This window comes from Macrotis lagotis, chromosome X (genome assembly GCF_037893015.1).
Source record: "Macrotis lagotis isolate mMagLag1 chromosome X, bilby.v1.9.chrom.fasta, whole genome shotgun sequence".
NCBI lineage: Eukaryota > Metazoa > Chordata > Mammalia > Peramelemorphia > Peramelidae > Macrotis > Macrotis lagotis.
Window position 1 is genome coordinate 619,207,681 of NC_133666.1, and position 23,213 is coordinate 619,230,893.

The 23,213-nt window shown below is 39.3% G+C and overlaps 1 protein-coding gene across 2 annotated transcripts in view; it reads right to left on the minus strand.

The window, feature by feature from the left end:
* MROH6 (maestro heat like repeat family member 6) overlaps positions 1–23,213 on the minus strand; it is a 37,368-nt gene that overhangs the window by 13,753 nt on the left and 402 nt on the right. The gene's annotated exons all lie outside the window — the stretch shown is intronic.

Below are 23,213 nucleotides of genomic sequence, written 5' to 3' on the forward strand. Positions count from 1 at the left end.
TTACAGATGAGGAAACTGAGGCAAACAGAATTAAGTGACTTGGATCCCACACTGAGATCAGATTTGAACTCATGAAGAGTCTTCCTGTCTCCAGGAACACCGTTCTATTCAATGCACCACTATGATGGTAATGTTTGTGCCAGACTTGTGATAGAGAATTCCAAACTCATATTGGTCTGATCAGCCATAGTCGCACACACACTTGTCTCTAATATAGTGATGTCATTTTGGTCCTCTTCTATAAGAAAGGACAAGAACCAACCAATGGTATTATAGGAAGGGTCCAAACAAACTAGAAGCAGGGAACAGTAGCAAAAATCACAGGAGGCATCTTGGGAGAAAGACTTCGCCTCTCTGAGTCTCAGCTTCCTTCTCTGCAAAAGGAGGCGGTTGGAGGAGATAATCTCTGTGATTCCCTTCCAGCTCACCTCGGCTGGTTAGTCTATGTTTTCATTTCTGAGTAATCATCAGGGAGGAAGTAGCGATCATAGGGAATGAAAAACAAGAAGTAGCAAAGTGGCAGAAACAAACCGCAAGAATAACAATGGGGAGAGTAATAAAAACTTGGGAGAAATGATTAGAGAAACCATTAGAAGCATAACAACAGGGGTAAGAGTAACAAAGTCTGGCCTCAAAATCCAGGCACTTTAAGGAATTCCAGAGGTTCAAAGGAGACTTCCCAGGATGTCTGAGGACTTCCTAGCCTCGAGTCAGCCTGGGGAGGGGCAGGGCAGTAGCAGCATTTCGATCATGTGACTGTTACATTTCCCAGTGATTAGTAAAATGTTTGATGTACTAGGATTTCATAAATACACATTGATTGATTGATCCAAACCCTCAGTTCCTTGAGCAAAGGCAGTAGATACAGTTTAAAATCAATCAATAATAAATTTATTGACTTCTTCCTCTGTACCCCATGCTTAACTGAGGTTTGGAAGGGACAATGGGAAAGAAGACACTGGCCTTGATTGGAAATCAGGATACCTAAGTCTGCAAGACAAGTCTCTCTCTCTCCCTAGGCTCCAGCTTCCAGTCTATCTAAAAGAAAAGTTTGGACTTGGTGAAGAAACTATAAACTTCTTTGGGAATCTCCTTAAGTTTCCTTCTAATCTAACCTCTTATGACCTATTTGGTCTCAGGGCCTCTTGGGCTTACACAGCTAGAGGAAGGCCTAGAGAACTAATAGAGAAGAAAAAGATCCGGCTTGGGCAGGGATCAATACCTTCCTCTTTCTAGTAGATCCAGTCCTACTGAATACTTAGGCTGTGGGCAGCTAGAAGCATTACCTGGAAGAGCCCCCCCCCCCCCAGTCAACCCTGAGTCATCCAACCAGGCTGGCACACCTCAGACACTGAATCACCTCGTGTCATTCATGCCCAGTTATCCAGACACTCCATTAGTCAAGGACTGAACCAAGTTTGGGGGTAATAATAATGTTCATTTAGAGCTGTAAGGTTTATTAAAGTTCTTTTTATAAAACAGTCCTGTGAGGGAGGTAGAAAAATACTATACCCACTTTAAAGCTGAGAAGACTAAAGGCAAAAAGGAGACAGCCTAGTATACAGGTGAGAATGTTAGAAGTAAAATGTATCCAAAGTTATCTCCAGCTCTCACTGTGTGACCTTGGGTAAATCATTTAATCTCTGAACCTCTATTGTCTCATCTATAAAAAGGGAATATTAGTTAACTACTAATGACCTCCAATCTTCATTAAGGGTCACTGGGGGCAAAGACATCCTGGAGGGAAAAAATTCACATTGCTTTGTGGAGGTTTTAGAATAACTCACATTTGCTTTGTGAAGGTCTTAGGATTTCTGAGAAGGCACAAACATACTGGGTTTGGAAGGACCCATCCTTTCCAGCATGCCCTACTAGACAAACCTCTTTATGATATCCAGCTTCATTCTGAATTGAGGGTCATTCTCTTGATGGACAAAGTCAGAATTAGCTTTTCAGATCCTGTCTTCTGATAGTAAATTTGTATAAGACTTTCTCTGTAAAACTGCATTTTGGGTGTATGATTTTCTAGTCAGGGGCCTCCACTCACTCCTACTTAATCAGCAAGCTTAGAGAAATATTAATAAAAATGTACAGTAACCTATTTCTATTTTGTTCTTTCTTGAGCCAAATTCTGAAGGTTAATACATGTTTAATTTAATTATTTTAAGACTAAGCTCACCTGTTCTACTTGCCTTATTAGGTTTTAGTAAGGAATATGTAAATTTTGTGCTTTGTAACAAAGTTCTGTTAGATATATAGATTTAGAAAATATTATTATTAACTATTATTGTTATTATTATTATTATTATTATTATTATTATTATGGCATGAAACTTTACAGGTTTCTCTAGGAAAGTTGCCCAGCTCTCCTCTCTTTTCTAGAGATTTCTGGAAACAGCTCTAGGTCTATTTGTACATCTAAACCTAGCTATGTCAAAGGAAAATGAGAGTGGAAATAAAAACTGGAAAAGAAGCTGGCCTATTCCCAATCAGCCCCATCTCTTACACTCAGTGGGAGCTTCTGCCAGTGTAAGAGTCACACACTATGTAGGCACTGATGGAGAGATATAGGGGAGGGGTTAAATGAGAGGGTGAATCTCACCTTGCCTAAAGTTATCCTTTGTTGGGGGGGGGGGGAGTATGTAAAATACTAGGAATAAATAATCCAGAGCTCTTTTGACCCTGACTTTAAGAGATTCTAGCTAATTTTATTAGAAAGATGGCACCATCTTCTGGGGAGAAAGTTCAACAGCAAAAGGACTCAAGGGAAGTAACAAGAGCTAAGAAGGAGCAGAAGGTAAGAGACCATAATAAGATATGTCCAGGGATACCTGCTGAAAGGGCAAAGATGTAGAGGAGGTGAAGCTACAATGTTGAGCAACTGAAGGTTCGAACCCTGGCTTTCCCCCTGAATTGAATGCTTATCAAGGACAGTACTACTAATCATGGGGAGTGTACAGGTCTCCGCCAGGACCAGAAGAAGGAGGCTCAGGAGAAAATGAGGGGTTTGAGAAGAGTGGTCCTTACTCTTACAGGCTCAGATGCAAATGCTTTGTTGTGTAAATAAAACCTTTTTGGTGTTTGATGCCCTATGAACCTGAATGCCTGCCTGTAATAGGAATTGGGGGATAAGGCACTGCATACACTGGTTTCCAGGTTTCACCTAGTAGGGGCAAACAAGTCAGAGAAGTTTAGAGGTCCCCAAAATATATCTAAGTCTTTTGTGTCAACTTCTGACACTCAATTATGTCATTGTTATTCCTGGGCTTCAGAGGTAGTTCCATCTCCTCCCTTCCTTTTGCTTAGAGAGATGCACTGCCCTAACAAAAAACTGCTGTCCTTTTAAAAGTTTCTAAAGTGAACATTCCTCTACAACCCACTCTTACCACAGAGGAGCAATTTCTAAAGAAACATCCCTGGGCTTGGAACAAAACTGCTAAACTATGCTCCTTCCATTCATTTCCCTTCTCTAGACCTCCATCAAAACACTCATTCTTTTCTGAAAAAGGAAGATCATAGTACTTGTGCTGCCCACCTCACAGGGTCTTGTGAGGATAATGTTTTGTAAGCCAGAATAAGAGCTGGTTAATGTATGTGAACTTTCATTCATTTATTATCAGTTATCAATCATGGTGACCTTTATTCATTCTAGATTTGCAGTAGTTTCATTCATTGTTTTTCATCAAATTCAACAAATTCAACAAGCATTTGTGAGATGCTATCCACCTCTTAGGACTCTTGTGAGGAAGTATTGCAAGCCAAAATGAGAGCTGGTTGACATATGTGATCTACCATTCATTTGTCATCAGTCATCAAGCATGGTGTCCTTTATTCATTGTTTCATTCACTAAATTTACCAAGTTCGAGTATTTGTGACATACCAATTGTGGGGCAGATTGTTGCTGTTTGTCCTTTCTTGTCAAAGAAGACAATGACAACAGGTAGGTGAATACAACGAAAGAAGTGAGCTGGCTCCTGTTCTCAAGGAATCTATAGTTTGATATATGATTTGATATGTATAGAGACAAGTATGATATAGAGTGTGATAGGGGCAAAGAAAAAGCTAAAACATAGTGTTCTAGGAAAATCTAGGGAAAGAGACATCAATCTCATTATCTAGGTCAGCAAGAGCAACAATAAACATTTATTAAGTGTAAACAATGTGCAGATACAAAGTTGAGATAGGCACTCCTAGTACTCACAGAACTCACAGTCTAGACAGAAATGAGAAGCAGACAGATAAGGCTAATATATGACATTATGTGATAAATGCCTTAGATAGGGGCAGAAGGAAGTGTTATCTAAAATCTGAGGGGAAGGTTATTACTAATAGGCATAAAAGATATAAAGCGTCATTCTGGAGGAAATGGCATTTGAATTGGTCTTTGAAGAAAGAACAAAAAGGAATTCCACAGGTAAATAATTATTTTAGAGGACACATTATGCTTTAGATTTGCAAAATGATTGTGTGTGTGTATGTGTGTGTGTGTGTGTGATTTGATCTTCCTAATGATGCTGTGAAGTATTAGAGGTATTATCCCAGAATTTAAATCCAAGTCATTTCTGACTCCATAACCAGGACTCTTACCATTATACCACTCTGCCTCTCAAAACAAACAAACCAATAAACTCCAAAAAGATGAAGAGAGCAGACATTCAAACTACTGGTCACAGAGGCAGCGGAGTATATGGGTATCTCTGAGAGTCAGAAGATGGTCCAGTTTAGTTAGAGTTCAGGAGGGCAGTGTGGAGGGCAATAATATTAAATGAGACTTGAAAGGTAAAAGATTCTGAAAGACTGAATAACAGAAAGAAGATTTTGAACTTGACTCAGAAGACAGTAGAAAGTCACTGAAGATCTTTGTTGAGCAGAGGACTTAAATATGTATTAATCTGAAAGTGGTGTAAAGGATGGTGGAGAGTGGAGATGGCCATAGCTGTGAGGAGTTTATTGCAATAAGACAAATGGTAATAAAGGTGATGACTACTAAGGTGGTGAATGAATAAATTCATTAGATTATAAATTCCTTGAAGGCAAAGAGTATCTTTTGCCTCTTTTGCTTAGCACAGTGTCCAGCCCAAGGTAGGTAGGGGGCTAAATAAATATTGATGAATAAATAAACATTTATTAAGCACTTAATATCTCCACAATGGCAATGCAGGTAATGGGGATAAATGGGACAGATGTATACATGGAATCTCTAGGATCTGGTAATTGATTAAGCACGAGAAATGAGGGAGAGAAAAGAGTTTTCAAAACCTAAAGGCACAGATGTGAGAAACTAGTTAAGTGGTGAAAAGACAGAAAAAAATAAAGTCAGGAGGAGGAATATATTTAAAGGAAGAGATAATGAGTTTTAGTAGGGAGAGTTATAATTTGAAAATAACTGGAGGTATATAGAACATAATCAACTTCATCCTGTCCCTTCAAGTGGTGCTAAGTGAAATTAGGGCCATCAGCATGACCCTGGTTCTAAGTGTTGGAGCATAATGAGAGTAGAAAGGAATTTATTCACCAAAGTGAGGGAATTGAAGTAGATTAATGAAATCACCCTGATTCCATCTCCTGACTCAATTCTGGATTTAATGTTCTTTTCTATTCAGTGATGGGTTTAGTCTAATTTCTGTTTTACGAGAAAACTTTGTTCAATTGTGGGAATTCTCAGAAAATTTTATTGCATTGTCTGAACTTAGGAAAGCTGGACCACCTCTAACTACTGCTTATGGCCCCTTAACTAAGGCCATAGCTTATGCTGACCAGAAATCCAATCAGATCATACAAGGAGTTTTCTCATAATTATATATCTCAAGCAACCCTTACATCTTACCTGAAAACTTGGCCCTATACCGATCAGTTGTTTTCATGTTCTTTTAATAGAATACAGACTTTATTTTTCTGATTTCAAGGAATTGTACCTGCTACTTTCCTCCCTCCAAAACTTTGCTCCAATTAGAAATCAAATTGCTAAAGTTTGTATCCTAGTTAATTGTTCGCATTTAATTAATTGGTCTTATTTGATTGTTTTTATTGCATAAAAATCTGTCTCCCCTTGTATTTGTGATCCAGTGCCAAAGCTGGGGGGGGGGGGGCTGATCGCAATTTGCTGGGCAACTGGCATGTCTTGCTTAATGAATCTATATGCTCAGAAGTTTGAATCTTTGTTTTCTGAGTTATTTCATCTTTCACCCATCACAAAGGTACCCTGAGGTACTGAAAGAGAAGTAAAGTATCTCAAAAGATGATTGGATAATCTACTGTGAATAAACCCAAAAACACTAGTTTCTGGGAAAAGAATTCATTATCCAGGGCAGCTAGGTGGCGCAGTGGAGCACTGGCCCTGGAGTCAGGAAGACCTGAGTTCAAATTTGACCTCAGACACTTAACAATTACCTAGTTGTGTGACCTTGAGCAAGTCACTTAACCCCATTACCTTGCAAAAAAAAAAAAGAAAGAAAATTTCATTATTCAACAAAAACTGCTAGGAAAACTGTGTGGGACAATTGCCACTTAAATAAATTTCGGAGATCTCTCAGGTTTGAAGAGAAAGCTTTATTTGTTTAAGGAGGAACTGGCCACAATCAATTACAGAGATTGAGACCAAAGAAAAAGACACAAGAATCACATTTATCCTAACTCACCCCACCCACACACACACACTGACCCACCCTCCTTAATGAGGAATGTAGTCTTCACAATCTAGATGGTAAATTAATCTAAGGAAAAGAGCATATAATTCAAACCAAAAACCAGATTATCTCCTCAACCCCAGGAATTGTATGGACATCCAGACTTCAACAGATAAGATAAGGTAAGTTGACTCTTCACCAATATCCCAGAAGTTGCTTTGTCAAGGGAGGAGGGACACATAGTGAACTATTCTCCAATCTATAATATTCTGCTTAAGAAATCTCAGACTTTATCCCACTCAAAAACTAAAAAATAATATGGCAAAAACTAGGCATAGACCCAGATTTTACAATTCAAACCAAAATAAGGTCCAATTGGGTACAAGATTTACACATAAAGGATGATATTGATGCAGGGATTTATGAGCACAAATACTGCAATTGGAAACAAATTTTTTTTGCTACACTTAAAATGCCTAAATCTGTAATCTTTATACATATATGTATAGATGTACAAATGTTTTTGTGTATATGTGTACATGTATATCTGTGTGGATATCTGTATACATATATGTGTGTGTGTACATATAAATATAGATATAGATAGGGAACTAACTGATCCTTGCCTTCTCTGCACTGTTAAATGTTTCCTCTTGACCTTTTACTTTGACTCTGGCTATTCTAGATAGCAGCACAACAGTAAACCAAGAAGCAATCTCTTTAATGCAGAATCCCAACCACCTCCTACAAAGACCTGGACCACTCCCAACAGAAGCAATCTCTCCAATACAAGACCCTCAACCACCCCCAAAAGGCAAACTCTCCAATACTGTACGGGGGACTACTCCCAAAATGTTGCCCTTTCCAAGGGCCCTAAGGGAGCATTTAAGGAGTCTCTTTTTCTCTCTCTGAAGCTGGACTGCCTGGTTAAACTGCTACACCCAAGGCTTTTAAAGACCTTCTAATTATTTCTCTCTCTCTCTCTCTCTCTCTCTCTCTCTCTCTGAATTGTAATGACTTCTTAATAAATCCCTGTTTTCTTTTTACACCTGCACTCCCACTTGGAATCTTAAGTTTATCAACAATACCAATAGACAACAATGCCATATGACAATTAAGAGAACAAGAAATATTCTTATCTATGGAGAGAAGTTTATGATCAAACAAGAAATAGAAACCATTATAAATTTCAAAATGGATGGTTTTGACTCTACTAAATTAAAAAGATTTTGCACAAATAAAACAAATGAAGTCAAGATTAAAAGGAATGCAGAAATCTGGAAAATAATTTTCCCTACTAACATTTCTGATAAAGGATTCATTTCTAAAATATATAACAAACTGAATCAAATTTATGAGATTACAAGTCATTCCCCATTTGATAAATGGTAAAAGGATATGAATAGGCAGTTTTCAGATGAAATAAAAGCTATTTATAGTCATATGAAAAAGCGCTCCAAATCATTGATAAGAGAAATGCAAATTAAAACAGCTACCTCACATTTATGAGACCAGCTAAGACAACAAAAAAGGAAAATGATCAATGTTGGAGAGGATGTGGAAAAATTGGGATACTACTGCATTGTAGGTGGAATTGTGAACCAATTCAGTCATTCTAGAGAGGAATTTGGAACTATGCCCAAAGGACAATAAAATTGTCCATACCCTTTGATCCAGTAATACCACACTAGTTCTATAATCCAGAGATCATAAAAAAATGGCAAAGTCTCACGTGTTCAAAAATATTTATAGCAGCTCTTTTTGTAGTGGCAAAGAATTGGAAATGGAGGGGATGCCCATCAAATGGGGAATGACTGAAAAAGTTATGGTATATGAATATTATGGAATATTGTTATTCTATAAGAAATCATGAACAGTCAGATTTTAGAGAATCATTAAAAGACTTGCATGAGCTGATGCTGAATGAAGTGAGTAGAATCTAGAGAGCATTGTACACATTAGCAACAACATTGTAAGATGATCACATTGATGAATGCAGCTTCTCTCAGCAGTTCAGAGATCTAGAACAATCCTAGGAGACCTGTTATGGATAATGCCATCCAAATCCAGAGAACAAATTACAGATTCTGAATGCAGGGCAAAGCATACTATGTTCACTCTTGGTCCTCCTCCCCTTAATTCTAATTCCTCTTTCACAACATGACTAATGTAGAATTATGTTAAACACAATAGTACATGTACAACTTTTACCAGATTGTTCGATGCCACAGGAAGGGGGAAGGGAGAGTGATGGAAAAAATATGGAACTCATAAACTTGCAAGTGGATGAATGTTGAAAAGTACTTCAACTTGTAATTGGAAAAATTAAATTTAAATTTAAAAAAAGATGATTGGCATTCTTGCCAATCTTGCTGTGACATTCTTACTATGCTGAATAGGTTCAGGTCAATAAATAAAACAAATAAACCCTAAAATAATCCTGAGTCTATGGATTCTACTTCTCTTTGTCTGTCTCTCTCTTCTCTGTTTGTTTCTGTCTCTGTGTGTCTCATACACACACACACACACACACACACACACACACACACACACACACACACACTGAGTTTTCAACATTAAAAGGCTATTTGCCAGCTGAAAATTAAAGAGAACCAGCAGATGACAACAGCCCAGAGAAGAACCACTCAAACCTGTGCAGAGAAGAAAGGAGTCCAATTAAGGGTAGTCCTTTAAGGAAGCAGCAAGGAATAGAGATGCTCCAGTTGGCAACTAGCTGTTCATGAGTAGCCTGCACCTCTAAGGGGGAGAATATCCTTGTGCATATGGGGGATTTTCTTTGTCATTTATCTTGCTGAGAGGCATCCAGCTGTGATGGGTGAAGGGCTAGCCTCAGAGCCAGGAAGACCCAATTTCTAGCCCTGCTTCTGCTACACACTGACTCAGTGCCCCCCACCCCCATCCCACACACACACCTTTCTAAGACTATAGATTGTAGGGCTAATGAGTGTCTGAAGCCAAAACTCAAGAACTTGTGACTCCAGTACAGCACTCTGAGCCACCAGCTGGGCCTGAAAGGACCTTGACAGGAAAGAATGTTGGTGAAGATCTATTAAAAATGACTTGATCAGAATAAATGCAGAGGTTTATATTTGGGCAGAAAAAATTAATTTCACAAAACAAGTTGGGGAAGGCATGACCATTTGAAAAAGATCTGGGGATCATTTGAAAAAGGTCTGGGAGATTTTATCAGGCTATAAATTCATAAGTCAACAGTATCATATGGCAGCCAAGCAAATGAATACAATCTTTTAAATAAATTTTATTTTATTTTCATGAAGATTGTCCTTTTCTCCCTTCCACCTTCTCCTCACATTGAGAATCTAGCATCTTCTTTGAGCAAAATTAAGGTGCAGAATCTAAGAACACATCTAGAGTAATAAGGATAATAATAGCTAACATTTATCTACTACTTTAATGTTTTGCACATCACTTTATATATGCTATTTTGCTAATATATTTTGTTTTTACATCTTCTCCCAGAGAAAACTAACCGATGTATTGAAAAAAATCTGACATTATATGCAATATTCCATTTCTATGGTTCTCTATCTTTGCAAAGAATACAGGAATGGGGAAATGTCTCCTCATAATAGTCCTTTGAAGTAGGTGTTATTATTGTGCTTATTTTGCAGATGAGGAAGCTGAGGACAAGTGAGGTGAAGTGATTTGCCTGGAGTTACATAGCTAGTATCTGAGATAGTATTTGAACTTAGGTCTTCCTAACTCCAAGTCCAGTGACTTTATCTTTTTTTAAGAAAGATTTTATTTATTTTGAGTTTTACAATTTTACCCCCATTCTTGCTTCCCTTCCCTGACCCCCCACAGAAGGTATTCAGTTAGTCTTTACATTGTTTCCATGTTATATATTGATTTCAGTTTAATGTAATGAGAGAGAAATCATATCCTTAAGGAAGAAAAATAAAGTATAAGAAATAGCAAAATTACATAATAAGATAATGGGTTTTTTCCCTAAACTGAAGGTAATAGTCTTTGGTCTTTGTTCAAACTCCACAATTCTTTCTCTGGATACAGATGGTATTCTCCATTGCAGACAGCCCAAAATTGTCCCTGGTTGTTGCATTGATGGAATGGGCAAGTCCATCAAGGTTGATCATCACCCCCATGTTGCTATTAGAGTGTACAATGTTGTTCTGGTTCTGCTCATCTCACTCAGCATTAATTCATACAAATCTTTCCAGGCTTCCCTGAATTCCCATCCCTCCTGGTTTCTAATAGAACAATAGTGTTCCATCACACACACACACACACACACACACACACACACACACACACACATATATATATATATATATAATATATATGTATATATATATATATATATATATATATATATATCACAGTTTGTTAAGCCATTCCCCAATTGAAGGACCTTCACTTAATTTCCAGTTCTTTGCCACCACAAACAGGGCTGCTATGAATATTTTTGTACAAGTAATGTTTTTACCCATTTTCATAATCTCTTCAGGGTATAGACCTAGTAGTGGTATTGCTGGATCAAAGGGTATGCACATTTTTGTTGCCCTTTGGGCATAATTCCAAATTGCTCTCCAGAAAAGTTGGATGAGTTCACAGCACTACCAACAATGTATTAGTGTCTCAGATTTCCCACATCCCTTCCAACATTGATCATTGTCCTTTCTGGTAATATTGGTGAGTCTGAGAAGTGTGAGGTAGTACCTCAGAGATGCTTTAATTTGCATTTCTCTAATAAGTAATGATTTGGAGCAATTTTTCATATGACTATGGATTGCTTTGATTTACTCAGTTGTAAATTGCCTTTGCATATCCTTTGACCATTTGTCAACTGGGGAATGGCTTGTTTTTTTGAAAATTTGCAAGTCCAGTGATTTTAATGCTAGGCTTTTCAAAGATCTAAGATTAGCACACACACACACACACACACACACACACACACACACACACACACACACACACATATATATATTTGTTTCTCCTACCATGAAAGGATGACTTAGGGGAGGTACAGCTGAGATTGATGTAGAACCTGACTCTCAAAGGAGCACAAATCCCCTCTAGGTTTAATGGGGCTCCATGGTCCCTTCCAGCTCCATTTCCTATGACCATTGAATTCAAGCTTCTCATGTTCAGAGGAACTTGCCCAAGGTCATAATTTGTGATGTTGGCAGAGCCAAACCTGGAAACTAGGCCTCTTGGCTCCCAGCCCAGAGTAGACTTTTTAAAACTTTTCCCTTGTTTCCCATGCTTAGTTAAAGTAATCCCATAATTTGCCTCCTCCTACTCCCCTCCTTTGTAACCTCATCCTTAGATGTCCAAGACAAAAGCCCCCTCTGTTGGGAGGTGATAAAGGACCATCAACTCAGGGACCTCCAGGTGAGGCAAGATGACAGGTTAGAAGGAAGTGATATAGCTGAATTCCTGACCACAACTCCTCCAAATAGTTGTAAAAATCCTGATGGAGAAATTCATAAAAAGTCACAGGAAGTCCTTTATCTGACTCAGGTCAGCATAGGGAGACAAATAGAGAGGTCTGAAGACATTAGATACAGAGGTAAAGCAGTACTCCAAACCTGCAAAGGCCTCTGGCACTCAAGGAGAAGCTACACACCAGCACAGAAAAAGATCTTAGACCTACAGTAGGGTACCTCCATCCCTATCGTGGGGCACTCCCAGACCTATAGTAGGGTACCCCAGACCCATAATAGGGTACCCCCAGTCCTATAGTAGGGCATCCCCAGTCCTACATCAGGGCAGTGAAACAGAAATAGGTGCCACTTGGCAGCTGGGTTGCCCACTACACAATCCAAGTCAAAGATCCAGGGGGAAGGACAAAAGGATCTGTGATTTCTTGAACAAAGACCCTGGGTGCCCCAAGAAAGAAGAAAATTCTAAAGCCAGCGGCAGTGGTAGTGGTGGTGCAGCTTAGACCTCAGACACAAAACAGGTTCCAACTTCTAGCATCTAGCTCAGTCTAAAGAATAATAACCAAGGCAGAAAACCCAGAATAAAGAGGGACCCACAATTCCATCACTTTGAACCAAGAGAGTTTTCCATTTGGCTGCTAGGGTGGAATCTAACAGAATTCTCTGCTTGCATAGATACAAACCCAGGTCTGGAATTTGCAGAGCACAAACTAGGGAGATAGCAAACAGATTCTGCCCTGGACTGGACAGACCCCTTGGGAGCATTGAAAGCTGAGATCTTGGAATAACACAACCCTCAATACCCCAAGAAAACAATAATAGCACAAACCAAGGCATCCCTTTCAGAGAAGTGTCATGGAGTCCAACCCTAAAATCAAGTCAGAACTTAGGAAATTTACTGGGAAAATGGGCAAACAGAAAAAAAGAACTCCATAATAAGGAACTATTATGATACCAGGGATGTTCAAGGAACAAAGACAGAAGACGGGCACAAACCCAATAAAATTCCTGGAAAAGATAAAGCAAAAGTAACCAAAGAATTAAACATATTTTTGTAAACAACAACAGCACTTGAGAAAAAAATTGGAAAAGAAATGAGGGCTGTGGAAGAAAGAATTGGAACAGGAATTAACAGCTTGGCTCAAAAGGTATAAAACTTTGCTTAAGCAAGGTATTTGGAAAATTACAGTGGATCAGATAGAAGGCAATGACTTCATGAGGCAGCAAGAAATTAAAATAGGTAAAAGGCTAAAAAAATGGAAGAAAATTAAAGTATCTCACAGCAAAAACAAATGACCTAGAAAATAGGAGGAAAAAAAGTTTATGAATCATTGAACAATTTGAACCCCCATAGCCAAAATAAAGAATTTATTTATCCTATTTCAAAGAATACTACTGTCCATATCTCCTGGATACAGAGACCAAAGGGTAAATATAAAGAATCTACCAATCACCTCCTGAAAGAAATCCCAAAATGAAAAACCTCAAGAACATCACAGCCAAAATACAAAGCTTCCAGGTCAAACAAAAAATACTGCAAGCAGCAAAAAAAGGAAGAATTTAAGTACTGAAGAGCCACAGTTAGCATTACACAGTTGCCACTTAAAAGGAATGGAACTCAACATTCCCGAAGGCAAAGGATATATGTTTAAAGTCAAGAATAACTTTTCCAACACAATTGATTATAATACTATAGAGAAGGAAAGGGATCTTTTATAAAATAGAGAACATCCAAGTAATGATGAAAAGATCACACCTGCAAAAAAACTTTGAAGTTCAAAAACAAGGAATGAAGGATTAAATGATAAACACAAATGAATAATTACAAAGGACTAAATAAGGATAAAATGCTTGTACTCAAATTATATAAATAGATAGATATAGATATAGATATAGATATAGATATAGATATAGATATAGATATATATTGGTTGGTTTGGTTTGGTTGGTGGGCTGGACACATTGTTAGAATGCCAGATAGTTTACCAAAAAGAAAACTATTTTAAGGAGAACTCACATAGGGCAAGCACTCTCAAGGGGGTCAGAAGAAGAAATACTCAGACACCCTGAAGGTCTGAATGAAGAACTTTAGAATTGATGTACAGCTTGGGAGACCCTGACACAGGATCACCCAGCATGGTGTGCCCTCATCAGTGAGGGTGCTGCACTCTATGAGGAAGGCAGAACTGAAGAAACTCAAAGGCAATGTGAAATACATAAGTTTAGGTTACCCACCTCAGGTGTTCACAGGGACTATTTGTACCCTACCTGTGATAGAACATTCTGAGTTCATATTGGTTTGATCAGCCACAATCCAACACACTGTAATTTGTATCAAACATAATGATGTCATTTTGGTCTTCTTCGATAACAAAAGACAAGAAACCAGTCAACCTCAAAACCTGGAAATGGTTCAATTATGTCTTGATGATCTTAAGAAAAATGGGGAAAAAAAGAGGCAAAGAAGAATAACATGGGGGCAGGGCTACAGAGGGAAAAATAGAAAGGAAAGTTAGGGGAAATTACCTTAATCAGAGTATGCAACTAGATATCTGTATAAACAAGGAAGAGGAGGTGGAGAGAAAAGCAGCTGATATTTGAATCTCACTTTCATCTGAATTGGTCAATAGAAGGTCAATAGAGTTGGGTATAAAAATCCATTTTACTCAATAGGAAAATAGGAGAGAAAGGGGAAAGGGGAGGGAGGGAGAACTAGATGGATAAAGAATTAAAGGAGGGATTAGTCCTAAGCAAAACAAACTCTAAAAGTATTTATAAGTCTTTTTGAAGTGACAAAGAATGGAACTCTAAAGGAATGAGTTTGTTTTCTTAGGTCTAATCCCCGCAAATGTGACATAATGCAATTGTGCTGAACTCTCATCAACATAATGACCAATCAGGATTTGAGGATTAATGATGAAACATACTGAGAACTGACTCAGAGTGTAGAATGAAACACATTTTTAAAAAAATTTGGTCAATGTGGAAATTTGTTTCAGTAATGGGTTTTGCCTTTCTTGTGTTCTTATTGGGGGAAAGGAAGAAAAAAATGCATCTTGATTGATTTAAAAAACAAATAAAATATTTGTAAAAGGAAAGAAAATGAATAAAAGTTGAAATTCAAAAAAGCAGAGATCATAAGATTGCATCTAATTGTCCTTGATAAATTCAATGCCTAACAAATATCCTCTAGGATTATGCTGATTACTGATTCACCACACTAGTCATTACTAGTCATTTCTGAGTCAGTAATCTTTTAAGGATTGTGGTGAACAGAGGAGGTGATTAGGGTCTGAGGAAGGGAAAATATTCTAAATTTTTTTTTAAAAGGGAAGGGAATACAATCTTGAAAGGCCAAAAAGTACAGTCATCAGAGAGTTAACCTATTTCTCAGCAAGATTCTAGAAGATATTATTAAAAATAGAGTTAGTGAACATTTGGAAAGGTTATGCTCACAGATCTAACCTAGTTTTATTCAGAACAGGTCAAGTCAAACTTTTTTTAAAATTTGATTATTAGACTTGTGGATCAGAAGAATGCTATGGACACAGTATACCTAGATTTCAGCAAAGCACTTGACATCTCAACAAGATGGAGAAATGGGTACTAAGATGATACTTCTGTTGGATAACTTGAGAATTGGTTTAATAGTTGGATCCAATGATGGTTCAAGGTCAACTTGGAAATAGATCTCTAGTGAAATATCAACAATTTGGATAAAGACATAGATATCAAATTTGCAGTTAGGCTAAAGACAGGAAGTCTAGTTAATAAATTGAGAAAGTCAGGATACAAAGAAATTATGATAGGGGGATTGCTAGGTGATATAGTGGATAGAGCACCAGCACTGGAGTCAAGAAGACCTGAGTTCAAATCCAGCCTCAGACAATTAATAATTACCTAGCTGTGTGACCTTGGTCAAATCACTTAACCCCATTGCCTTGCAAAAACAAAAAAAAATTATGATAGGCAAAACATGATGAATAAAATGAAAGGAAAAATGAATTATAAAGAGTAATACGAAGTCCTTTGCTTGGATTAAAAAAAATCAACTTCACAAATGAAATGGAGAAGTCATTTCTTCTTAAGATAGAGATTTCTTAGGAAAAAAAACTCTCTTGATTTTAATGGACTAAAACTGAACATGAGTCAACAAGTATGATGATCAGAGAAAGCTAGTACACTTTTAAGCTGCTCTAAAAGAAGCCTATCATATAGAACAAAGGAAGAGATAATTTTAGTGTGCTCTACCTTGATCAGGCCATATCTGGAACCTTATGTTCAGTACTGGTTACAATATTTCAGAAAGGATATGATGAAATATTGACCATTCAGAGGGAGTAACCAAGATGGTGAAAGTTCTGGGGATCAGGCCAAGACAGGATATTGCTATTTACCCTGCAGAAGAAAAGATTTGAGGAGGGCATGATAGGTGACTGAATATTAAAAGTATTTTTACCAAGAAGAACAATATTTGCTCTGTTTAGTATTAAAGATCAGAACTAGGAGCAGTGGGTGAAAGTTAGGAGAGGTAGTCTTAAGAATTAAATAAAATAAAATTTTAAAAAGAGAGTTAAGCTTTAGATTTTTTATAAGGAAATACTTTCTGAGAATAATCCATGAGAATGGGCTCTCAGGAGGTAGTGTAGTCTTCTACAGAAAACCAGTAATGACTTGTCAGGTATGTAGAAGAGGACATTCAAGTAGGAGTTTATCTTCCTAAACCCCTAGTAGATAGGCTGGGGGTAGAAGGAGTGGCAAGTTTCATCCCCTCACTCAAATCAACTTCACTTGCATGTCGTAGCATCACCTTCCTGATATCATGATCCTCCTCCAGAACAAAGGACAAATAAGCATCTTTAGATTACATATCCTTCACTTCCTTCAACCTCTTATACATTAGTTTCCATTTTTTTTTTACCATCTGGGTCACCCTCTGTTGGATATCCACAGCTTGTCACTGTTCTTTCTAAACTGTGGCACCTGAAATATTCCAGTAGGAGTATACCATAAAGCAGGAGTTACCACTACCACCCCACCACCACCCGCTTAGCCTTGGCCAGTATTTTGTTGGTCCAGACCTGTGATTTCACTCCCAGAGTGGAACCATCCTCCACAGATATAACTTATTAGTTCATCTGTAACCATAGTCTTCAGTACACACTGTCTCTTATAATGCAACCTGAGATTGAAATAGGCTTTTCATAACTACAGTATAACATGCAGACTCAAAATGATTGGCAATCCATTAAAAATCCCAGGTCTGTTCCCCAAGTGTTAATTTTTCTACATAGCTAGTCATATTTGGTGTCCCCCTCCCCCAATTATATTGTCGACTTTAATCCAAGTATAGATTTTTTTAAATTTATTTTTTATTCTCATTTTGTACAACTTTTTTTACATTAATAAAATATTCTTGTTTACAAGTAAACAAAATACCCCTCCCCCCCATGAATATAGATAGACTTGCTTGGGCAAAAAAAGTAAAGGGGAGAGAAAAAAAATTAAAATTAAAAAAAATAATAGTAATAATTGTAGGTATGGCCAGGTGGCGCAATGGACGAAGCTCCAGCCCTGGAGCCACGAGCACCCGAGCCCATATCCAGCCTCGTAAACCCAACAATCACCGAGCCGTGTGACATGCAAGCCACCCGATCCCCACTGCCCTGCAAAAACCAAAAAGAAGAGGAAAAAAAGACCCAAAATAAAATAAAATAGTAATAATAGTAGGGGTGGCTGGGTGGCAGACAGAGCATTGGCCCTTGAGCCAGGAGCACCTGGGTCCGAATCCGGCCCCAGACACCCAAAGATCACCCTGCTTTGTGGCCCCAGGCAGGCCATCCAGCCCCGCTTGCCCTGCACCCTCCCCCAAATAATAATAACAAAAAATGTGCTTCAGTCTTGGTTCCAACACCAACAACTCTGTCACAGGTGGATCACATTCTTTATGGTAAGTCCATCACAAAAGTTACTTCCATATTTTTCCAACGTTGCCATTGCTGATTGCAACTCCCTCCTTTCTTATTTCTCCACTACCATGTACTATATTTTCTCTCTCCTTTCACTCTGACTCTGCTGTAGGGTCACTGAGTGGCACAGCAGACAGATCCCTGGTCCTGGGGCCAAGAAGCCCTGAGCCCCCATACCACCCCTTAGGCCCAGAATCCACCTGACCCTATGGTCCTGGGCAGGCCTTCCAATCCCAGACCCTTGCAAGAAGTAAAAAAGAAAATGTTATATCTGACCACTGTCCCCCCATGGTCCATCCTCTCCTCCTTTATTCACATCCCCACCCCTTCCCCCTGCTCCCCCCCTCCTTCTTACTCCGGATGCCTATACCCCATTGAGTATATATGCTGTTTCCTCTCCTAGCCATCTCTGATGAGAGCAAAGGTTCCCTCATTCCCCCTTGCCTCCCCCCTTCCATATCATTGCAATAGCTCATTGTAATAAAAAAAAAATCTTATTATGTGAAATATCTTGGCCTATTCCCCCTTTTTCTTTCTCCCATTCCATTTCCCTTTTTTTCTATTGACTCCATTTTTACACCATATTTTATCTTCGAATTCAGCTTTCTCCTGTGCTTCAACTATAAAAGCTCCCTCTACCTGCTCTATTAACTGAGAAGGTTCATATGAATATTATCAGTATCATTTTTCTATACATGCAGTTCATCCTCATTAAGTCCCTCATATTTTCCCCTTTTCCTCCAATCTCTATGCTTCACCTCAGTCCTGTATCTGAAGATCAAACCTTCTGTTCAGCTCTGGCCATTCCAGAAGGAACATTTGAAATTCCCCTGGTTCATTGAAAGTCCATCTTTTTCCCTGGAAGAGGACATTCAGCCTTGCTGGGTAGTTCATTCTTGGCTGCATTCTAAGCTCTTTTGCCTTCCGGTATACTATATTCCAAGCCCTACAAGCTTCCAATGTAGCTGCTGCTAAGTCCTGAAGCTCCACGATATTTGAACTGTGTCCTTCTGGCTGCTTGTAATATTTTCTCTTTGACTTGGGAGTTCTGGAACTTGGCTATAATATTCCTAGGGGTTGGTTTTTTGGGATCTCTTTCTCAGGGGGATCGGTGGATTCTCTCCATTTCTATTTTGCCCTCTGCCTCTAGAATATCAGGGCAATTTTCCTGTAGTAATTCTTTGAAAATGATGTCAAGGCTCTTCTCCTGATCATGACTTTCAGGTATTCCAATAATTTTTAAATTATCTTTCCTAAGTCTGTTTTCCATATCAGTTGGTTTTTCAATGAGATATTTCACATTTTCTTCTAATTTTTCATTTTTTTGGTTTTGAAGGATTGATTCCTGATTTCTGGTAAATTCATCAATCTCCCTGAATTCTATTCTTTGTCTGAAGGATTTGTTCTCCTCAGAGAGTTTTCTTATCTCTTTTTCCATCTGGCCAATTTTGCTTTTTAAAGCATTCTTCTCCTCAATAACTTTTTGAACTGTTTTATCCATTTGACCTAAGCTGGTTTTTAGCATGCTATTTTCTTCAGCATTTTTTTGGATTTCCTTGACTAAGCTGCTGACTTCATTTTCATGTTTTTCCTGCATCTCTCTCCTTTCTTTTCCCAGTTTTTCTTCCAACTCCCTCATTTGATTTTCAAAGTCTTTTTTGAGCTCTGTCATAGCCTGAGCCCAATTTCTGTTTTTCTTGGAGTCTTTAGATGCAGGAGTTTGTGCTTCCTCATCTTCAGGCTGAGTATTTTGATCCTTCTTGGGCTCATTTGCAAAATATTTCTCAATAGTCTTCCTTTTGTTTCTCTGCTTGCTCATTTTCCCAGCCTGGGCCTGATTTGGGGGTGCTTTCTGAGCTTTTGGGACACTCCCACAAGGGTCTCAGTGTGTGAGGCTCTGTCCTCCCTCCTGGTCTGTGAGTGACCATAAGCGCCCCCCTCTGCCATGGGGCCGAGGTGGGGGGGCCGCTGTTGTTCTATGAGGGGGCCTAGACTGCGATCAGGATCTGAAGGTGGTCAGAGCCCCAGAGTCCTGTTCCAAGGGCAGAGGACTGAGCTCAGCTGTCCCTCTCTCTCTCTTCACTCCCCTCCCTCAGCTCAATGGGCTCATGCCCTGGAGGCTCCTGCTTACGGGCTCCACCTGCTTCTGTTTCCAGGATCAGGGCTGGGGAAAGACCATGCTGCTTGCTGTGTGCCCTGAGGGCTGGGCTCCACGTGCTGCTCTGGCAGAGGTCCCCTGCTGTTCCCCCACTTTGTGCCCGGTGCTCCCTGGGGTGCAGCTCAGAAGACTCCCCCGCTGCTGTGAGCCGTGGCTCCCAGCACCCTGGGACTGCCTCCGGGAGGCTGAAGTTCTTTGGCTCTGGCGGGCCACCCCTCTGGCAGGCTGCCCCTTCAACCCCAGGGAGCAGAGCCTTTCTGCTCTTTTCCAGGTTACCTTGAGTAGGAGAACTGCCTCACTGGGTCCCTTTGTGGGTTCTGTCTCTCGAAAGTTTAGTTAGAGTCCTTAGCTGATGAGTTTTATCAGAGAGCTCCTAAGACTCGATCCCTTCATGTCGCCATCTTGGCTCCGCCTCCCCAAGTATAGATTTTACATTTTTTCACTGTTCAGTATACTGTAATCTTGGGTAAATTTCCAGACTGGTTCTTAGTCTCAGTTTCTTAACCTCCCCCAACTTCACATAGGAAAGTATCCCTTTATTCATTCTCTCTTGAACTTCTCTTGAAGATCACAATCTATAACTCCATATACTAATTCCAAGGACCCAGGTTCCCCCATCATTGCAATCTAAGACCACGTGAAGACATATAACCGGTCATCAAAGATGGACCCAGGGGAACTGAGGAAGAGCTGGTGAGAAAGTGGGTAAGTGTGCTAGACAATGAATGATGCCATTTTAGGGTGGGGTCACATTGGTCCACTCCCAACCTTCAAGAACCAGCTAATGTCTTACCTATCTTTCCCTGTTCAACTTCTTTGATTCATCCCTCCCCAGGGCAACTTTCCTGACTTATTTCTTCCTGTGGAGTCCACACTTCAGAGATGCAGTCAGTTTTGGAGAAAGGACACTTGAGACCTCAAGGAGGTCCTACAGGGAGGATTCACTTTTGCTCTCTGGACCCTAGGTTCTTTTAGAAGGACCCTGAGCCACAGAGGAATTTTCAAGGTAAGAAATAAATTGTCAGTTAACTGGCCAGAAATATATTTTCAAGGAAGCCATCACCAGGACCCCCAGAGGACCCCATTTATCCTAGGAACAGGTTGGTAAAGTCTCTTACACAAAGACATTTACTTACAAGTCCCCTGTAATCAAAACTGAATCCATTCAGGGACTAGATGAGGCAGAGGAAAATGAAAGTTAGGATTATGAGTTGGAACAGGAAATCTTTGCCAAGAAGACACCAAGAGTTGAATCCAACCGAAAGCATTTGATGAACTGAGTTTGGAGAGAATTCTAGGGTACATCCTTCTTGGAGTGTGCAACAAGAAGTGAGTCAAGCTGTTATCTAATCCTTAAATCATAATCTGTTCCCTTCACTCTGCCCCCCCCCCCCCACCAGGGTCATGACTACAGTGATGGATGGGAGTAGTTTTTTCCTCTGTAGGGCTGGCTTGGATCAGAAGGAATGCTAACTAACATTCCTTCCAAATCTGAAACTACTCTCACTGGTACTCTCACTCTACTCAAGTTGCTGATCCTACAAGGCTTCTTTCTCTGGCCCTATATATGTATCCAGTTCATTTAAAGATTAAAGATATCTTGAATGCATACTTGGCTTCCCTAGTCTAAACTCAGAAGTTGCCCAAGGGCAGAGTGACTGAAACAGTTCTAGAAGGGGTTCATGGACTTCAAGTTCCCTGAATCAAAAGCTGGTTAGGCAATCAAAAAAAAATCCTAATATGATCTCAAGATGTATCAGGAGAAGCAGAATGCCAAGAATGAGAAAAATGATGATAGTCTCACAGTTCAGGAAAAGATCAGATGTCTAGAGTGCTGGGTATAGTTCTGAGGGCCCCAATTTACAAAAAAACATTGATAAATTAGAGAGAATCTACAAGAGAAGGATCATTATAGTCAAAGAGCTGGACGGCAGGAGGGCTGGTCCAAGGAACTAGAGATGTTAAGCATGATCACTGACTTCAAAAATTTGAAGGGCTATCTATTGGAGACTCCAAATCTTAGAATCAGAAGAGCTGTTGTGAAAACTGTTAGACTTGTCCTTAGTTCCAAAGAGCACAACTAGGAGCAGCTGGGGGGGGGGGGGGCGGTTGCAGAGAGATTAACTCCACCTCAATGTAAGGGGAAATTCCAGAAAGTAATGAGCTACTGTATTGGTCAATCATTGCTAAAGATCCTAGTATTGCCCCATGAACTATGAAATACGCCTCAACTTCTGATATTCCATCGTGACTCTGAACCCCTTAAGAGATACTGACTTTCTGGACTGCCTCTCCATCTCCCAACTATACAAATTATCTGTATTGTTGTCCTAAACCTGCATCACAAATTTAAAGCTGGAAGATACTTTGGAGGTCATTTAATCCAACTCCTTCATTTTTTTTTTTTACAGTTGAAGAAACTAAAGACTGGGAAAGCTGTCTTGCTCAAGAATATAGGGTAATAAGTGAAGGAAGCAAGCTTTGAATACAGATTCTCAAACAATAAATCCAGCAATCTTTCCAATGTACTGTTTCCCTTACTCTTGTATATGTTCCCAGATAAACATCTCATGTTCCCTAATATTCCTAATACATTGGCTCTTTCTCTCTCTCTCTCTCTCTCTCTCTCTCACTCCAGTGGATCCCTGCTACCCATCAAATCAACTCTTAAGTCCTATTCATGGCATTTAAGGCTATCTACAATCTGGCTCCAACTTACACTGAAGCCCAGGAAAACTCATCATCATCTCTGGGCTAGTCTTGCCCATTTCCATCACTGTGTGGCTCATGTCTTTGCTCATTGCCTGCTTCTGGCTCAATACCTACTTTCTTTTCTCTTTTTTTCTCCCACCAATTTATTTTTTCTTTTTCTTTCCTTCTTGGTTCCTCCCTTCTTCTGCCTGTTTCTTTTCCCCACTAAAATGCTATGTTCTAAGGAGTTTATCACCCAACAGCTATTTCATGCCTATTATCCACACTTTCATGATATGCCCCAGTAAAAGGATTACTATTGAC